We start from the raw sequence: 19,355 nt of genomic DNA, 5'->3' as shown, positions 1-19,355 counted from the left end.
AGCCCAGTCCCAGTGCTGCCGTGATACCTTATTCCCTGGCAGAAGCTGACCTGTGGGGTAGAATGTGTGCCTAGGCTTTTCCTGCCTAGGCTTTTGCATTAATAATAACAACAATAATAATTCTTCACCATCAATAATGATATAATAATAGTGAAAAATAGTAAAATTTACAATCACATAAAAAAGGCTGCACTGAATCAGACCAAGGGTCTATTTACTCTCATGCCCTCTCCCTGACACTGACCAGTGCAAATGCCTGGAGCTGTATAATAGCTAAGACACATTCAGTAGATGCAAAGCTCACTAGGAGCTACTTCAGCTTATTCCAGCTGGTAACTGGCCCACTATTGCTAAGCAGCCCACTGCAGACCTCCATGCTCCCTGCATGAAACCTCACTGCCTACTGAGTGCACTATTTACATCTGGATGCAAACATGCAATTTAATATTGCATATAAAATTCAACAAAAGTCATTGTCCAGAATTAATAAATTTCTGATACCTATGCAGCTTTTTCTTTTTTTTATGAAACTTCTAACCTTACTCTGTTTAGTTAAAGGATATGAGTCCTGTGTAACAGACTTTGCCTTTAAGGCAAGAAAGAGCTTTGTCTTATACTAAGTTTACATGCAAGTGTAAGATGTGGAATATCAAACAAGTTTTTTACAGGGCTCAAATGTCAAATCCCTACTCCCAGATAAGCATTACCCTTGGTTTTCCAAAAGATCCAGTGAACACCAATAATCATAACCTCAGTCAAGAGGATTTTTGCTACAGGAAAGGGCAGGACAGCACCACACACAAAGCTGCTTAGCACATTACTACAGGCAGAAATGTTACTTGAGTATGTGCAAGTGAATACTTGCTCAAACAATTCACAGGCAATGTCGTAGATATCATAAGAAGCTGTCACAGTACTGACATTTATTCTTAGGTATGACCATGAATATTTCATGACCAAGCAGATTAAAAACCTGTCTTATGTAATTATACTGAACAGTTTACTACTAAAATCCCTGCTGAGTCAAAGCTGTGTTTTCCATACTGTTTTCGTACAGGATATATTAAATATTTTTAATCAACCAATATATAGCACGTGTTCAACTAAACTATCTGACATCTTTGAGAATAACTAGTAATTGAGTGGAATTAATATAATGAATTGTTACTGCTAACTATTAAAGTGGCTGCAAACAAATTTGTCATTGATTCATTCATGCTCAGGAAAACAAGCTGAGTTGGAAAACAAGAAAAAAGTTTATTATTCATGAAAGCTTCATAAAAGTTAACTCAAGCACACACCCCCAATTCAAACATATGTTTGTCCTCATCTCACCTCTGAATCATCTGTTCAATCTGCCCTTTCTCCATCATGCTGTGCTGAACTGATTGCTTCAGTCATACCAGTTAGGGAGCTGGGACACAGAAATTTCTTTGCACAATACTCTGGCCTGCTCCCATTCAGAAGCAGTCACATAAAAATTATATGAAAGGGTGTCAGCCTCCAGGATATAAAGAGAGAGAGATTTTCTTTCTATGAGCTGGGCTTACAAATAGGAATCAAAATGTAGTATTTGGAAGGAAAAATGTATTTTTTAATCTAATAGTGCAGGGTCTTGATTCAACTAACAGCCTAATGCTCTGTATGTACTTCATGTTATGCTTGCTTTTGAATAACAGGTGGAATTGGGGTCTCTGCACACAGTATCAGAGGTAGTCTTTTTGCACACCTGTACCATTTTCACTGCCCTTTAAAAGCAGCTTCTTCACATCATTGCAAGGTCCCAACAAGACTTTGGTTCTCCACCTTACCTTGGGTAATTCCTACAGCTACTTTATGCTTACTTGTACTTCCTGGAAATCACTCAGAAGTGCTTGATTCTTGTTTTCAAGAGACCAGAAGTAGTGCCAAAAGGGTCTGTAAGGGCACTAGTAGTTTAACTAGATGGATGCAAAGACACCTACGAAAAAAGAATGATCATACTTGTGACTGGGGTTTTTGTGGGTTTTGTTTTTGTTTTTTGTTGGGTTTTGTTTGTTTTTTCAAAAAAAGCTGATACGTATTTCACTGCATACATGAATGAAAATGCTGTTATCCAATATATCAAATATGGAGATGAAGCTCAATGACCTTGTATATAAAACTGTTTTGTCCTTCTTGACATATGTGAAATTGCCTCCATTCATAACCTATAACACACACATAGGATGGGACACCATGAGAATGACAAGAAAGAGGGACAAAAGGCTTTGAAATATTTTGATAATTACTTACCCTTTAAGGTTTTTCTACATTTTTTGAGGGAAAGGATATTGCAAGGGCAAAGTGTCAGCATGTGCCCAGCCATGAGGCTGTTCTGCAGCTGAGTCTCTGGTGGTTGCCAGCTGTGGAATGAAGTTTTGTGTTCCCTGTCAGATGTGTTTCTCCTTTACTCCAGGGACACAGCTACATATGAATGGTCACAGCACAGGGTCACAAAGCCCCTGGCTGGGAGACTGTCCTTGGTGCTCAGAAGTACCTCGTTTAATGGCTGGGCAGAAGGCCTTCCAGGTCTGCAAGGGAAACATGTCCCAGTGGGCCTTCTTGTATGGCCTTGCACCCATCAGAGAAAGGAAGAGCCACCACTCATAGCAGCTTGGCTTGGGCTCAGCAGCACATCCTGGGTGGAGAAGGCAAGAGGTGGGGTCTGGCAGGGCAAGTGCTAGAGGATTCCGCAGATCCTTCCCACCCTCACCACCAAAATGTCCCAGGACATTTTGCTGTAGGAAGGAGAGTCTGCGGTGAGCCAATGTCTTTATGTTTTACACCTTCTATCAAAGTTCTGAAAAAAAAAACCCTCCTGCTGAGTCTCTACATGGTCTTTTACATTTTTCTCTTTTAATAGGTTTATTCAGGCTACCAAAGGTATCATAAATAAATGATATTGGTATCCTGCTGAGAGATTTGCAAGGCCAGAAGCAAGACAAACTATTTACTGCTGCTTTATTTTTCACTTATCTGGAGACAAAATGACATTTTAGAGTAAATGGGGCTGGAATACAGTACAGGTCTGCTGATATTCTTCAGTTTTTCACAAGCTGGAATTCATCTGTGTCGCCCTAGTCAGTATAATAGAGACCAGTTCTACAAAAAAGTGTTTTGGTCATACATGAGTTGTGCTTTCAGAGGGTCTCCCTGAAGAACATGGCAAAAAACACCGGTAGAGCATACTGGGAGATAGACAGTGCTTGGGATAAAGGCATAAGGGCGTATCCTAGCATGCCTGTCTCTTAGGCCATTCAGCAGCTATCCTATAAGTAAAATAGGAAAAAAACCCCACCATACCAAATATGCATATCCCAAAAATTCAAACATTTCAGGTGTATATAGCTTTCTGTCATGGTTTAACCCCAGCCGGTAACTAAGCACCATGCTGCCGCTAACTCACTCCACCCCACCCAGTGGGATGGGGGAAAGAACCAGAAGGAAAAAGGTAAAACTCATGGACTGAGATAAGAACAGTTTAATAGAACAGAAAGGAAGAAACTAATAATGATAATAATAACAATAATAATAAAAGGATTGGAATATACAAAACAAGTGATGCACAATGCTATTGCTCACCACTTGCTGACCGATGTCCAGTTAGCTCCCAAGTAGCGATCCGCCCCCCAGGCCAACTCCTCCCAGTTTATATACTAGGCATGACATCACATGGTATGGAATACACCTTTTGCTAGTTTGGGTCAGCTGTCCTGGCTGTGTCCCCTCCCAACTTCTTGTGCCCCTCCAGCTTTCTCACTGGCTGGGCATGAGAAGCTAAAAAATCCTTGACTTGAGACTGAACATTACTTAGCAACAACTGAAAACATCTGTGTTATCAACATTCTTCTCATACTGAACCCAAAACATAACACTACACCAGCTACTAGAAAGAAAATTAACTGTATCCCAGCTGAAACCAGGACGCTTGCATTTTTCCTTTATAACTATTGACATGACAAAGGTCTAGTTATTCAAGTATCTCCCAGGAACTGGAAGAGAGTGGTTATTCCTCCCAGTTGAGGATTTAATGATTTTGACATTAACTTGGGTTCATTCCTTTTTGTCTGGTTTCAGCTGGGATAGAGTTAACTGTCTTCCTAGTAGCTGGTACAGTGCTATGTTTTGAGTTCAGTATGCAAAGAATGTTGATAACACTGATGTTTTCAGTTGTTGCTCAGTAGTGTTTAGTCTAAGTCAAGGATTTTTCAGCTTCTGACGCCCAGCCAGCGAGAAAGCTGGAGGGGCACAAGAAGTTGGCACAGGACACAGCCAGGGCACCTGACCCAAACTGGCCAACTGGGTATTCCATACCATGCAACATCCCACCTAGTATAGGAACTGGGGAGTGGGGGCAGGGAATCGCCGCTTGGGGACGAGCTGGGTGTCGATCGGCGGGTGGTGATCAATTGCACTGCACATCATTTGTATATTCCAATTCTTTTATTATTGCTGTTGTCATTTTATTAGTTATCATTATCATTATTAGTTTCTTCCTTTCTGTTCTATTAAACCGTTCTTATCTCAACCCAGGAGTTTTACTTCTTTTCCTGATTTTCTCCCCCATCCCACTGGGCGGGGGGGGAGTGAGTAAGCAACTGCATGGTGCTTAGTTGCTGGCTGGGGTTAAACCATGACAATACATCAGGGTCTATGGGTTAGGAGGGACTCCAGGAGCAGATGGTGGTCCTGAAAGGTTGTCCTGGCAGCAGCAGGAGGAATGGCTCACCAATAAGTAGCATAAATAGCCCAAACTGCCATGTATCATGTGATTTTGGCTCATTCACTTGAGTCTGTGCAAGCAGATCATGAGCAGGAACCAAATCTCATCATTTTGTTGTAGGTCTCAGGATGCTTTATAAAGTCCCAAGTTCTGGACTCACATGACAATGAGATAATCTTTCCCCCCAAAACATGATTTTTTTATTCCCACCCCACTCAATGCAAAGCATAAACTCTAACAGATCAAGAAAGAAAAAGAAAAATTCTTATCTCCTGCTTGATAAGACAATTTTGGGACCTTTGGGGAGCTTTCATCTCTCCGTGGTGGGTCACAACGTAAGGGAAGGAGTGGGATGCTTGGATTTTGCCTGATTTTCAGCATTTTAATGAAGAGCAGAAGGCGGCTGTGACCTTCCATCGAGGAGGGAAAGGCTGCTCTCTGCAGGCTGCGAAACAGCACGAGACACCTGGGCTGGATCTTGCACAACATCCAAAAGCCCAACCCCAGAAGGTCTCTCAAGGAGCAGCATCAGCCAATAATTTAATTAAATTCTTTTATTAGTATCATTATTTTTTTTTTGTTAACAACAACAAAAAAAAAAAATCAAACCGCAGATTTGGGAATGGAATAAGTGGGGTGGTGGGAATAGCGAGACTCCTGGGTCTGGCTTGCTTTGGGGAGGGCTTGGGACGCCCCTTTGCCACAGCAGTGATGTCAAGCAGTCCCAGGACTGACGTTAACATTTATTTGCCTCCTGTCCTCTCCTTATAATAGCATCTCACACCTTATAATTTTAAAGTATCACATAAGAGCACGGAAGAAGCAGAAAAGTTTCCTATTGAGAGCATCTTCCACAGGCAAATGACTTGGATCCCTTTTCTCCTGGAAATTATTTAGATCTCAGTTAAAAAAAAAAATTATATATATATATATATATATATATCCCTGCTTCCAGTTCATTACCAGCACGAAAGTGGCAGAAGTCAGGTGGAAGAGGTTTTTTCCATCTTTGGCTCAATATTTCACCTGAGGCTGATGCACATTGTATCCAGGGGGAGAAATCCCGTGCCAGGCTTCTGGTCCAACCACAAATCTTGGGAGGATGCTGAGTCAGCATTTCCACCCATTGCTGGGTTATTGGTTATTAATTCTAGAATTATTAATGATATACTTCCACAGCGTACACAACCTAAAGGGCAGCAGGAGCAAATTTCTGCTCATAAATCTGTAAATTTTAAGGCTGGAAAAGAAAAGATGGATTCCTGCTGATAAATGTGGCTGTCAGGTCTGAATTAAGGCTGGAGAAGAGAAGACGGATTCCTGCAGATAAATCAGATACTCCGGAGCCCCAAAAACATGCCAAGGGAGGAGCAGGATGGGATAAGGTTTGCTGGCTTGGAGCTGAAGCATGGGGACAAGCTCTTGTATCCTCCTACCTGCTCCAAACTCATTTTTAATAGGTACAGACATTCCTCCCTTCTCACTTGACCTTTCAAACATTTAATTATTCCCGAACAACACACAGTTGGTTTCAATTAGAGGCTAACACACTTGCCTCAACCTTTGGGAAAATAGTAATAATAATAACAATAATAAAAACATTACAAAGAACAAATGAGGTCATTTACTTGAGTTGAAGAGGGTGTGTGCAAATTGAGATTAAATAAAATAATAAAAAAAAAAAACCTCTGTTTGCCATTGCTGGGAAGAAGCCCTCATTTGTAAAGGAAAAAACCCTCATCTGCTTGATAAATTATTTTTTTTTTTAAGTGTTAAGCTTTCCTTGGGAGCACTCAGCCCCTGGGATTTTTTTTTCTAGATTGCCCAACTTCTTCCATTGCTAATTAAAGGAGTTGTAAGAGGGGGTTTGATGTGGGGTTGTTGGCTCCCAAAGAAATGGCCGTCCCGATAATATCGGCTTGTTTTTATCCAGTATAGGCAACGCACAAGGGCCCGTTGGTGGGAATCGAAGCTCAGAAATTCAGCCTGGAAAGGAAACGTGCAGGTAATTAGCTGGCAGGATAATTAGCCATTGGAACAGGCTGCCATGAGATGTGGTAAATCGTCGTCTTCAGCCCAAGGGGTCTTTTAACATCAGGTTTGGTAGGTGAAAAAATAAAAAGGGAAAATTGTTTTCTTGTTGGAAATTTGTGATGATGGACTTCGTCCATCTGAGGATGAAGCTTGGGTTGGGGTGGATGCTCAGAAACAACCTTCAAAGGAACTTCAGCAGCAGGACGGGGATGTCCCAGTTGGGGGCAAAGAGCAGGCAGCAAGAGAAAATCTTCCTACCAGAGCAACCAAGCTCAATAAAACACATTTATCCAGAAGGGAGAACAATTTCGGTCATTAAAAGAAAAAAAAAAAAAAAAAACAAAAAAAAAAACAAACAAGGGGGAAAGGAGTTTTTGTGTGTCAGGGTGGGATGGCCATGTTACTGATGGTATTATAGACTCTATAGGTGCCATACAGGGAAATTATGAGGATTAGTGCCTTGCTCTGGATCTAGCTTTCTCTAGAAAGGTGAAAAAAATCAGGATTTCCCCCCAAAATCCTGTTCTCAGCCTTCCCCTCCCCAGCACCATGAAGGACAGTAGATTGGGACCACCAACCACTCTGGTGAAGCGGCTTCTAAGAGGATGAGCACAGCACACAGTGCACCAGCCACCACCTAGACCCACCCATTTAATTGGCCCAATTGAAAACAGCCCACCCAACCATCACTGTGACATTAATTAACATTAACAAGCAACAGCCAGGTACACAAGGCTGTTCTCAACCCACTACAAGAGACCTTCATCTGTGTCTCACTCTTATGGGCAGATTCAAGGTGAAGAGCAGCATCTTTTTTAAAGAGAAAAAAAAAAAAAGAAGTTTTCCACTTCTAAATAACTTCTTAAAACTCAAGCTCAGGTTTTAAGGCAGCTCTGCGATGCAGTCAAACCATTCGCTGCCACCGCAGTGAGAACATGTTGCTGATGGTCAACCTGGTGGCCACCAGGACCCCTTGTTGAGGTTGCCTCATCATCCAGGTCATTAATGAAGGTGGTGGACCAGGATGGGACCCAGGATTGACCCCCCTGAGGTTACACCAGCATCCAGCTGATGGCTTTAGACCACTGGGGAGCAAGACCAGGGCATGAGCATGGTCTGATTTGATCCCAAACACCCCAGGGTTACCACAGGGACAGAAATTTGGAGTACTTCATTAAAAAATCCAGCATTTCTCTCGCATAAGACCTCAATTTGTGGCTTTCATTAGTAAAGTAAATTAATCCTACTTCTTTATGGCTGCAGTGGCCTTATTTAATTTTGTTATGTAAACAACTTGCTCTAAGCTTAGTTTAAAAGCAATAAGGCTTTGCCATTGCATTAAAGGCAAGAGCAATATTGTGGGTTTTTTCAGGAGGGCGGGCAACAGCCAGAGCTGGTTTATGCTTTATGAGCCCTAACAATTATTGCTGAAAACTGTTGGGTTCTTCTTATTAAGGTGAGAATATTAAGTTTGATTAATTGAAACCTGAGGAGTGGGAATGGGCTGGTTGTGGGTGGCATTTAGTGGGAGCAGGTGGCCCAGAGCGAAGCTAAAGTCCCCTGTGGCACAGGAACCAAACCACTGTCGACATCCTGGAAAGCAAAGCCCAGCTTTTGGGGGGAAAAACTGAGTTTTTCAGAGCATGCGGGACCAGACCAGCACAGACATTCAGCTTCCAGAAACATCAGCTGGGCTTTAATTCACCCTCCATCGCTCAACCTAGTGGGGAGAGCAAAGAATTGGGGCTCCTGTAGTCGAAAAGAGCAAAGCCAAACCCATCTGATGCCTGTTGCCATGGTAGGAGCATCTCCCATCCCACCTCGCTGCCATAGCAACAGGGACTCATTAGGAACATCATCCCCACCATTAAATTTGGGGGGAGATGACTCTCCCCTCACCCCAAAAGCAGGGTGGGATCCTGCTGGGCTAAGGGACAGGCAACTGCCTGCGGTAAAGGCTCAAATTAGATCACACACACACAGACACACACACAAACCAAATAATCTGCTCAACAAATCACCTGCCTAATTAATGTCTGAGAGTGCTGCAACACCACCAGCCGGGAATTACCTGCACCCGAGCGGTAATTAATTACAGATAAACCAATCAAGAAAGGGAAGACAAGCAGTGAGTCACAAAGGGTGTGAGTTGGGGGGGGGGGGGGGGGGGGAGAAATAAATTTAAAGAAAAAAAGAGGATGAGGAAGCATTCAGCATCCTTCCTCTTTTTTCTTTTCCCCTCTGCCACCTATTTTACAGCCAGCAACATGCACCAAGCCCTGGCAATAGATAATTCCTTACAGAAAACCATGGGGCTTCAAAAATTTCAAATCCCAGGAAACTTTGCTCTTGGAGCAGCTCCTTACCCCAAAGCGTCACAAGGCCAGTTAAACCACGTTTATTTATTATTTTCTTCTCCTGGTGAATAAAATGCAACATGCCACAGAGCTAAAAATACCATCAAATCGCTTTCATTGGAAGGGGCCCTGCTAATAACCCTGCTTGAGCCTAATGCAGCGCACAGGCTGATAATTAATGCATTTTAAATGGGTTTAGACAGCTGATAAGTTCCTGTCGTTGCAGCATTTGCCTCCACAGGGTGTGTGTGGGTGCAAGCCGCTCCGGATTTGCCTTTCTCCAGGTGTTTCCAGCCCAAAAAAGTACTAGAACCAGCCACGATCCCTAAAGCAAGGTCTCTTATTATATTAAGGCAGCACTTTCTAGCCACATTGGGAGTGAGCATCCTCCAAAGAGCTGCTCAGGTCACTTGTTATTAACATTGGGGGGGTTTTGGGGGGGTGTTTTTTGAGTCCTGGGGGTGGTAAAGTCCTGGCACAGACCGCTCCGATGCTTTTCCCACGGGATACAGAAAGAAAAGGAGATGAGGTAGGGATGACTCCGGTATAGCAGTGCCACATGCTGGCCGTGCTGCACCAGGCAGCATCGCAGGCAGGAGACATCCCAGAGACCCCACAAACATCCCTTTGTCCTGAAGCCTCCGACCCAGCTGCATCTGGGTGTGCAGACACCGAATCGGGCACCCACATGGGCAGGGGAACCCCAACCTCCAGCAACACGCTCCAGGCCAGCGCTGACTTGCTCCAAAAAGCTATTTATTTACATGTGAGGTTTGTTTTTTTTTAAAAAAAAAAAAAAAAAAAAGGGAGTGAAATCGGGTTGCCCCTACGCAAGCATCAGTGATGAGCTGCAGGAACCACCAAAATACCCCTAAAACACCAAATCCCTTTCGGGATCCAGCCAGACTCACCTGAGAGTAATGGAGGTAGCAATGTAGGGGGTCTCTCCCCCCCATTATGGGGGTCTCCTGCGTCTCCCCGGGGATTGGGGAGGACACCAACATCATCTCCACCACCAGCCGATGAGAGCATCCCGGCGAGCCCCCAGTCACTGGTGCTGCTTCTTGTGCCGAAGGATCTCTGTGGGGGTGAAGGTAAAATCCTGCTGGCAAACGTTGCAGTGGTAGGATCTGTGGAGGGCGGAGGTTTTGGATGAGTGTTCGGCCGCTTCTTCCAGGGGAGGCTGAGGGAAAACGTAGAGAAAAATGGGGATCAGAAAGAAACCAAAGCCTTGCAAGACCCTTTTCTTCCCCCCATCGCACCCCCAAAATGGGGCCCTTGGTGGCATCTCAAGGGGCACCGCTAAAAGCCAGCATAAACACAGCCTGGCTCGCTGCCACCCCCTCTCCTTGGTCACCCACAGAGCAGAAATGCTCCCCCCAGGCTGGTTGTCCCCAATTGTCCCTTGTCACAGCCCCTCAGCGAGGGGGGTGGGGGGTGGTGGAAACTCACCCTTGGAGGGCCAGCAAGCACTTTTGTGGCACATGCACTCCGGGGGGGGGGTGAAGGGCATACGGAGATCGCAGTGGGGACAAGTCCAGAAGCTCCGCAAGCAGTCGCTGTAGAGGTCCGTGTCCGTCTGTGGGACACAAAGGGTGAAGGGGATGCTCAGACTCCCCGGGGGTAAGGTGGGGGGGGGGGGGTGGCAGGCAGAGCAGGCAGGGTGGGAGAGGGGTGTACTCACAGCCAGGCAGTTGTGGGTGAGAAAGTCTGTCATCACCCTGTGGCCACCTTTCACCTCATCAGGCTTCATCTCCGTCCCCTGGAAAAGCCCTGGGAGCAGCAGCCACAGTTTGGGGACTGATGTAGAGGTTCTGTTTCTCCAGCCCAGTGAGCTGGCGCAGGTGGTACGGCACCTGCAAGAGGATGCGGGGATGTTGGGGGGGGACACACACCAGCTCCCCTCATCCTCCTTTCTCAGCTTTCAACCCAATGCAAGGCACCAGAGATGGATTAAAACCACTTGCACTGCACTCACGGCCACGTCACCTCTGTCTGCAGGAACTCCAGCAACCCCTGGCTGAGCACAGATACATCCCGAAAGCTTGGCCGGCAGCCCGACTCCTCTCCCCGACCTTCCAGCAGCTGGTGGAGGAGATTTTTCCAGGCAGAACGAAGCTGCAGGGCTGTGGAAAGCAGGCGTAGGGCAGAGTCCGCATTGGGGATGGTGATCTCCAGCCATCCATCCACTACCAGCCAGGCGCAGTCTGCGCTGGTGTCCAGCAAACAGGAGAAGAGCAGGAGAGCCTGGAGGAGCAGAACACAACTGGTTTGGGGTGATGAAGGCTACCAGAGGGCTTGGAGAGGAAGAGGAAGAGAACAAAAAGCTCACCTGTAGGGCTGGTACCTGGACACAGTTCACCAGTTAGGGTTTGTTGGTCTCCAGCAGCGAAACAAAGGCGAGGAGCTGGTGGTGGCGGCTCAGCCCCTCCGTGGGATCTGCGGGGGCAATAAGGGGTGTCTCAGCTGGACCCCAAACCTCTCCCCATCCCCAGCACCAGGGATTTGCCAAACCCCCGAGGCTGACGGCGCTTTCATCCAATGTGGAAAAAGCCAGGGAGAAGGGGAGCCAATTCCTCTGCGATGGGGTTGTCCCACCTTTGATCCCACCGCGCTCCGGTCCCTCCTTGGTGTGGAGCAACTCCGGGCTGGTAGCAAAGACACAGGTGGGATGAAACACAACACCCTGCTTGTTCTTGGTGTGAAAAATCTGTAGCAAGAGCAAAATGGGAGTTGAGGGAGAGCGAGGGGCTGCCGGGGACCCCTGGGGTGGGGGATAGGGCAGGGGGAGGACAGGGACCTGATCGGAGTCCTTGCGGCCACTGTTGAACTGGTCGGGCACAGCCAGCTGGGGGTAAAGCCCCCTGCACAGCACCAGCTTGAGGAGGGTGAGCTGTGAGGAGAAAACTGAGCTGGATACAGCCTGGAGCTTGTCCACGTTGGGGTGGAGCTTAAACTTGACATCCTGCGGAGATAGAGATGGTGTCAGGGGCCTGCATGGCCCTATCCTGCCTCTCGGGAGAGGAGACAGATGCAAGGGTCACCTGGATATCAATGCTGCGCTCTCCCTTCCCATGGGTGCCACCGTCGTCGTCCTCCTCACTGGAAGAGGCGTCTGTTCCATCCTGCAGCCACAGCACCTTACGCTTCCGACCTTCCATCTCCGTGTGGGAACACCACAGCCAGCGCAGCTCACGGCATTCCTGGTGTCAGCTCTGCCGGCTGTAGCTGTTGCTGGGCTGGCTGGAGGCTTCCTCCAGCAGCTGGTGGTCTCGAAGAAGCTCCTGGGGTGGTGGGAGAGACAGTTGCTGAGCCCCCACGGCCAGGAGACAGGCAGGTTGTGGGCGCGCGGGCAAATTCAGCTCTCCTCCGTACCAGTAATGCCCTCCTCGGACCGAAGGTGAACCCCACCCCGAGACCAGATCCTGCCCCCCTCACCTGAAACTGGCATCGCAGGTTGGCAGCCTCGTAAAGCCAATGCTCCTCCAAGCCTCGCTGCTGGCACCATTTCCAAGAGCTACCGCTTCATTCCAATTTCACCTGCTCCGAGACAGCACGGCTCAGCCCCCGGCAGGGACGGGCTGTCCTTCCCACCTCTCCCTGCACCCCAAAATCAGCCCCCACCACCCCCAAACAGCCTCCCGCACAGACTCAAGCACACCCCACCCCAAAACTGAGTCTTCCCCCCACCCCAAATGTGTCTCATCTCTCCACCTTAGGCAGGAATCCCACCTGGACCCACTTGTTGAAGACATTGAGCAGCATCAGGGGGTCACCGTGGGGGCTCTCGAGGGGCCGTTGGGCCGTGGTGCAGTCAGGATTGGGGTGAGCGGGTCACAGGAAAGGGGATTGCACGCTCAGCGCAGCCGCCACGGTTAGGGTGGGCTCGGCCAGTCCAAACAGAGCACCCAGGACCAGTATCTTGCCTGCATGGTGAGGGCAGGGCAGGCAGCGAAGGCAGGGGAGACCCCCACTCCTTGTACTGTTACTTCTGTTTCAAGGGGGGTGCCCCAAATTACTCACCAACCACCACGTCCATGGGAAGCTGGGCCAGCAGGTTCCTGATGGGCATCAGGTCTTCAGCCTCGTCCAGGGCTCCCTGGTCCTTCAGGTACCACACAGCCATCTCCAGGCTGGATGAGGGAGGAGGCTCCAGGAAGGGAAAGGTCCGGGGGTCACCCAATCCCATGCTCTTTAACTAAGAGAAAAGCACACGTAGAATGAGCCTAGAGGTTTACAAAGCCCCCCGAAGAGCCATCACACTCCAACACTTGAGCTGCAGCCTGGTCTCACGCTTGGCTGGCTGTGTTCCCCTCTGAGATCTCCCCAAATCTCCCCCAAGGAAACCCCAAGGCGATCAGAGGGATCCCCAACTTTACCTGGAGCACCAGAGCATCAAGTGCTACCTGCTGAATCTCCGGCACGGGGTAGGGGGAAAAGGCATCATAGTCAGATTCGGCATAGAGCCGGTAGCAGATGCCAGGGCCGGTCCTGCCGGTACATCCCTTCCACTGCTCAGCGCTTGCCTGGCTGATCCAAAACTCCTGCAGACGCTGAAGTTTGTCCTGAGGGTCGTAGCTCATCTCCTTCACCTTCCCTGGAGGGAGTAGGAGGGAAGGAGAAGCTCTGGGCCATGCAGGAGGGAAGGAAAAGCTTTCTCACCCAGCAGAGGGGCGTTGAAGGGGGGATTTTTACCAGAATCCAGGATGAAGTGCATGCCATCGATCGTCACCGAGGTCTCTGCAACGTTGGTAGAGAGGATGCACTTACGGACACCGGGAGGGGGCACGTCAAACACCTGAAGAAGGAGAAACGATGGTCCTACATCAGCACAGCTGGCTCCAGAGCAGAGCAAACCTCCAGAGAAGGGAGGCTGCACCCCAAAAGCACCCACAGTCAGGGTGCAGCCGGGCTGAGCTCTGGGATTTTTCACTCTGCGACGCCAGGGTGCCGAATTCCACCCCAATTCTCGGGGTCAGACCCTCACCCACCTTGTCCTGCTTTGCAACAGAGAGGGTTCTGTGCAGGGGGAGCACAATCCAATGCTGGGTACGTGCAGCATAAGCTTGCACCACCTCCAGCACCGCGCCGATCTCGGCTACCCCGCTCAGGAACACCAGCAGGTCCCTGCGTTCCTCCGGTGGGTACTCGTGGTCGATGGCTTGCAGCACCCGCAGGTACAGGAGGGGATCCAGGCGCTCCGATTTCCCGACCATGGATGCTTCTTCCTTAGGGATGGGTTGGCAGATGACCTGCAGGAGCAGAGACAGGGAGGACGTTGCCTCCAGATAGACACAGCGAGAGACTCACGCCCGCCCCATGCCAGGATTCATCCCAAAAATCCCCCTCTGTCCTCACCAAGATGGGGGAAATCCTTCCTGGCACCTGCAGCACTGGGGCACCCCCAAAGTACCCCAAAAAAAGATGGATATTGATGGTCGCCAACATCAGCACCAACTTAAGGCCCAGCCGAGCAAGAAGGAGCCACCACAGGACCCCCAGGAGGAAATTGCTGTGCAAGATGCCACTCGTGAACCTCATCAGCGATCAAGATGTGATACCCGGGCAGCGTTGGCTCCTGCTGTACCTGCCACAGCAGCAGCCCCTCCGTCAGGAAGACGATCTTGGTGACGGGCAAGCGGGTGCTCTCAAAGCAGATCTGGTAGCCCACCTGGGGCAGGAAGAGCAGAATAGAATAAAATTGAATAAAACCAAATAAAATAGAGCATTTCAGTTGGAAGGGACTACAACAATCATCTAGTCCAACTGCTTAACCACTTCAAGACTGATCAAAAGCTAAAAGATATTGTTAAGGGCATTTTTCTCCTAAACAAAGACAGGTGTGGGGCACTGACACCCCTGGGAAGCCTCTCAAGGTGTCCAACCACCTTCTCAGTAAAGAAACGTTTCCTAATATCAAGTCTGAACATCTCTCAATGCAGCTTTGAACCAGGGACCTCTTCTCCCTCCACAAAGTCAACAGCACCTCCCAGTTCATCATCAGCCCATGCGCATCTGTCCTGGTTTCAGCTGGGACAGAGTTAATTTTCTTCCTAGTAGCTGGTACAGTGCTATGTTTTGAGTTCAGTATGCAAAGAATGTTGATAACACTTATGTTTTCAGTTGTTGCTAAGCAGTGTTTAGTCTAAAGTCAAGGATTTTTCAGCTTCTCATGCCCAGCCAGCGAGAAAGCTGGAGGGGCACAAGAAGTTGGCACAGGACACAGCCAGGGCACCTGACCCAAACTGGCCAACTGGGTATTCCATACCATGTGACGTCACGTCTAGTATATAAACTAGGGAGAGTAGGGGCAAGGGGAATCGCTGCTCAGGGACTAACTGGGTGTCATCAATCGGCAGGTGGTGATCAATTGCACTGCGCATCATTTGTACATTCCAATCCTTTTATTATTGCTGTTGTCATTTTATTAGTGTTATCATTATTAGTTTCTTCTTTTCTGTTCTATTGAACTGTTCTTATCTCAACCCATGAGTTTTACTTCTTTTCCCAGTTTTCTCCCCCATCCCACTAGGTGCGGGGGGAGTGAGTGAGCGGCTGCATGGTGCTTAGTTGCTAGCTGGGGTTAAACCACGACAGCATCAATAAAAATACCAGTATTTTCTTTATATTGATATTTTCAATATTTTTTGAACAGGATTGGCCCTAAATTTAAACCTTGAGGAACACCACTGCCGCCCGGCTGCCAGCCAGACATAACCCAGTTCACTACAACCTTTTTGTCCAACCCATTCTTCACCCAGTAACAGGGTGGGAAGAAACCAGCAGCACTCAACAGCTCCCAGTTACCCCTAAACCAGCCAGGGAAATCAGCGGTCACCAGCCCACAGAGCTCACCTGGTTTCCGTATTGGTGCAGGCTCTCAAAACCCACCCTCTTGGCCAGCGAGATGCAGGCGATATGGCAAGGTTGGGTACAAGCCACGTGGTTGTAACCAGCTGCCAGCAAGAATTGAGAAACCTGCATGGATCTACCGCAGCCAGTATCGCCGGCAATCACCACCACTTGGTTTTGAGCCATGGCGCGCAGGAGCCGGTCCCAGTATTGGGAGATGAGAAGCACCGCTTGTTCCCGTTGGAGTTTGGCCAGTTTGGCGAAGCTTTGTTTTTGGGTGAACTCCAGGTAGTGCAGCAAAGCGGTGCGAAATTCAGAGGCATTCCTGGGGCATGCCAGAGTCTCCTCGCCGGCCTCAGATCGCTCCTTCCACGTCAGTGCTCAGCACCAGGAGGTTGATGCGGTACTGGGGGTCGTATTGGCAGGGCAGGTCGAGGCGGCAGGTGATGGCAGGGGCTCTGCCTGGTTGTGGCGGCTAGGGGTTGGCTCACTTTCGGTTCTCCGGCTCTGGAAACGCCAGAGCCGCTCAAAGAAAGTCCAGAAGTTATGGACATCCTCGAAGCCAGCTCCAATATAATCTTGCTCACGGAAATACAGCTCTTCCAGCCAGCGCTGTGTGGCGGGGCAGTCCCAATCCCACTGGGAAGGTGAAAGGTCCTGCTCCTGCTGCTGGGACCTGCTCTCCTCCGATGGCATCTCTGCGTTGGGGCAGCCGGTTCTGGAGCCGGGGACCTGCGGCAGGATGGCAGCTGGTCTGAGGTGGGGGTCTGTGCCCAGCCTCGGCTTGTCCTGGGGGTCTGGGGGTGTTGGGGAAGCACCAGAGGCTCCTCCTTGCCCCCAGCCAGGACCCCCAGCATCCCACATGTCCTGGGACCCCCCATACCGCAGCCATCCCCCTTAGGACGCCTGTGCACCCTGTCCCAGTACCCTGGGACCCTCAGACACCCCATGTCAGCCCCCTGGGACCCCTGTGCACACCAACCCAGGCCCCTGGGACCCCCACACACCCCTGTCCAGCCCCTTGGAACCCCCATAAACCCTGTCCCAGCTCCCTGGGACGCCACATGCTCCAGCCCAGCCCCTTGGGACCCCTGTGCACCCTGTCCTAGCCCGCTGGGACACTCATGCCCCCTGTGACAGCCCCCTGGGACCCCTGAGCACACCAACCGAGCCCCCTGAGACCCCACAGACCCCAACCCAACACCCTGGGACCCCATACACCCCTGGCTCATCCCCTTGGGACCCCCCACAACCTGGCCCAGGCCCTAGGACCCCCATGCACCCTGGCTCATCCCCATGGGACCCCACACACTCCAGCCCAGCCCCCTGGGACCCCCATGCACCCCATCCCAGACCCTTGGGACCCCCATGCACCCTGTGCCAGCCCCCTGGGACCCACGTGCACCCCAACTGAGCCCCCCAAGACCCCAGAGACCCCAACCCAGCCCCCTGAGGCCCCCCACACACCCCTGTCCAGCCCTTGGGACCCCCATGCACCCTGTCCCGACCCCCTGGGACCACCACACCCTGTCCCTGCCCTCAGGAACCTCACACCAGGCCCAGCTCCCCCAGAGATACCCCCCCCCCCCCCCCAACGCCAGGCCCGGCTCTCCACCGCCTCAGGCCCACCGGGCCCCAATTCCCTACCCGTCCCCGGCTCAGAAGGCCCCTCTCCCTCCCCGGCAGCCGCTGCTCCGGGGCCGCCCAGGCCCGAAACCACCGCCTGGGCCTGGACCAGACCCGCGTCTTCACCGACCAGGCCCCGGCGCCGGGACGTACCAGACGCGGCGACCAGAGGGCGCCCGAACGCCGGGGGCGGGGCTCTGGAAGGGGTGGGGAAAGCGGCAGTACGTCCCCCGGAGGTGCCCAACGGGGCGGGTGGGGGTTGTGGGTACCGCTGTACCCCCCCTGTGTGGTGGGTTGACCCTGGCTGGACGCCAGATGCCCACCAAAGCTGTTCTATCACTTCCCCTCCTCAGCTGGACAGGGGAGAGAAAATATAACAAAGGGCTTCTGGGTCGAGATAAGGACAGGAGATCACTTGCCAATTACCGTCACTGGCAAAACAGACTCAGCTTGGGGAAAATTAGCTCAATTTATTACAAATCAACCAGAGTAGGGTAATGAGAAATAAAACCAAATCTCAGAACACCTTCCCTCCACCCCTCCCTTTTTCCTGGGCACAACTTCACTCCCGAATTCTCTACCTACCCCCCCAGCGGCACAGGGGGACGGGGATGGGGTTTACGGTCAGTTCATGACACGTTATTTTCTGCTGCTTCATCCTCCTCAGGGGCAGGACTCATCACACTCTTCCCCTGCTCCAGCGTGGGGTCCCTCCCACAGGAGACAGTCCTCCACGAACTTCTCCAACGTGGGCCATTCCCACAGGCTGCAGTCCTCCACAAACTGCTCCAGCATGGGTCCCTTCCATGGTGTGCAGTCCTTCAGGAGCACACTGCTCCAGCGTGGGTCCCCCAGGGGGTCACAAGTCCTGCCAGAAAACCTGCTCCAATGTGGGCTCCTCTCTCCACGGATCCGCAGGTCCTGCCAGGAGCCTGCTCCAGCGCAGGGTTCCCACGGGGTCACAGCCTCCTTCGGGAACCCACCTGCTCCGGCGTGGGGTCCTCCACGGGCTGCAGGTGGAGATCTGCTCCACTGTGGACCTCCCTGGACTGCAGGGGAACAGCCTGCCTCACCAGGGTCTTCACCACGGGCTGCAGGGGAATCTCTGCTCTGGTGCCTGGAGCATCTCCTCCCCTCCTTCTTCACTGACCTGGGGGTCTGCAGGGTTGTTTCTCTTGCATGTTCTCACTCCTCTCTCCAGCTGCTGTTTCTGTGTGTGTCCCAGCAACTTTTTTTTTTCTTCTTAAATATGTTATCACAGAGGCGCTACCACTATCGCCAATGGGCTCGGCCTTGGCCAGCAGCAGGTCCGTCTCAGAGCTGGCTGGTATTGGCTCTGTTGGACGCAGGGGAAGCTTCCAGCAGCTTCTTGCAGAAGCCACCCCTGTAAACCCCCCCTGCTACCAAAACCTTGCCACACAAAGCCAATACACCCCATCCCCAAATGTCATTGCTGTGCCCCCCCCCATCCCCATCCATCCCTGTGGTGCCCAATTGTCCCCAGCCATCCGGGTGGTACCCAGCTGTCCCCAACCGTCCCTGCTGTGCCCCTCCATCCCCATCCCTCCCCATTGTGCCCTGCTGCCCTCAACCATCCCCACTATGCCCAACTGTCACCAACCATCCCCACCATGCCCATCCCCAACCATCCCCTACCACCCCTGTTATGCCCATCCCCGTTGTTCCCCATTGTCCCCAATCATCCTCAACCATCCCAGCTGCCCCCAACCATCCCTGCCATG

At 50.6% G+C, this 19,355-nt stretch overlaps 1 pseudogene; it reads right to left on the bottom strand.

Moving 5' to 3' along the window:
* Positions 1 to 5,286: 5,286 nt before the first annotated feature.
* Positions 5,287 to 17,749, bottom strand: LOC126036738 (probable ATP-dependent RNA helicase DHX34; annotated as a pseudogene).
* Between the last annotated feature and the right edge of the window lie 1,606 nt (positions 17,750 to 19,355).

Source organism: Accipiter gentilis, unplaced genomic scaffold (assembly GCF_929443795.1).
Source record: "Accipiter gentilis unplaced genomic scaffold, bAccGen1.1, whole genome shotgun sequence".
Classification (NCBI taxonomy): domain Eukaryota; kingdom Metazoa; phylum Chordata; class Aves; order Accipitriformes; family Accipitridae; genus Astur; species Astur gentilis.
The sequence above is the reverse complement of the archived record's forward strand: the minus strand, read 5'-3'. Positions and strand labels throughout refer to the sequence as shown.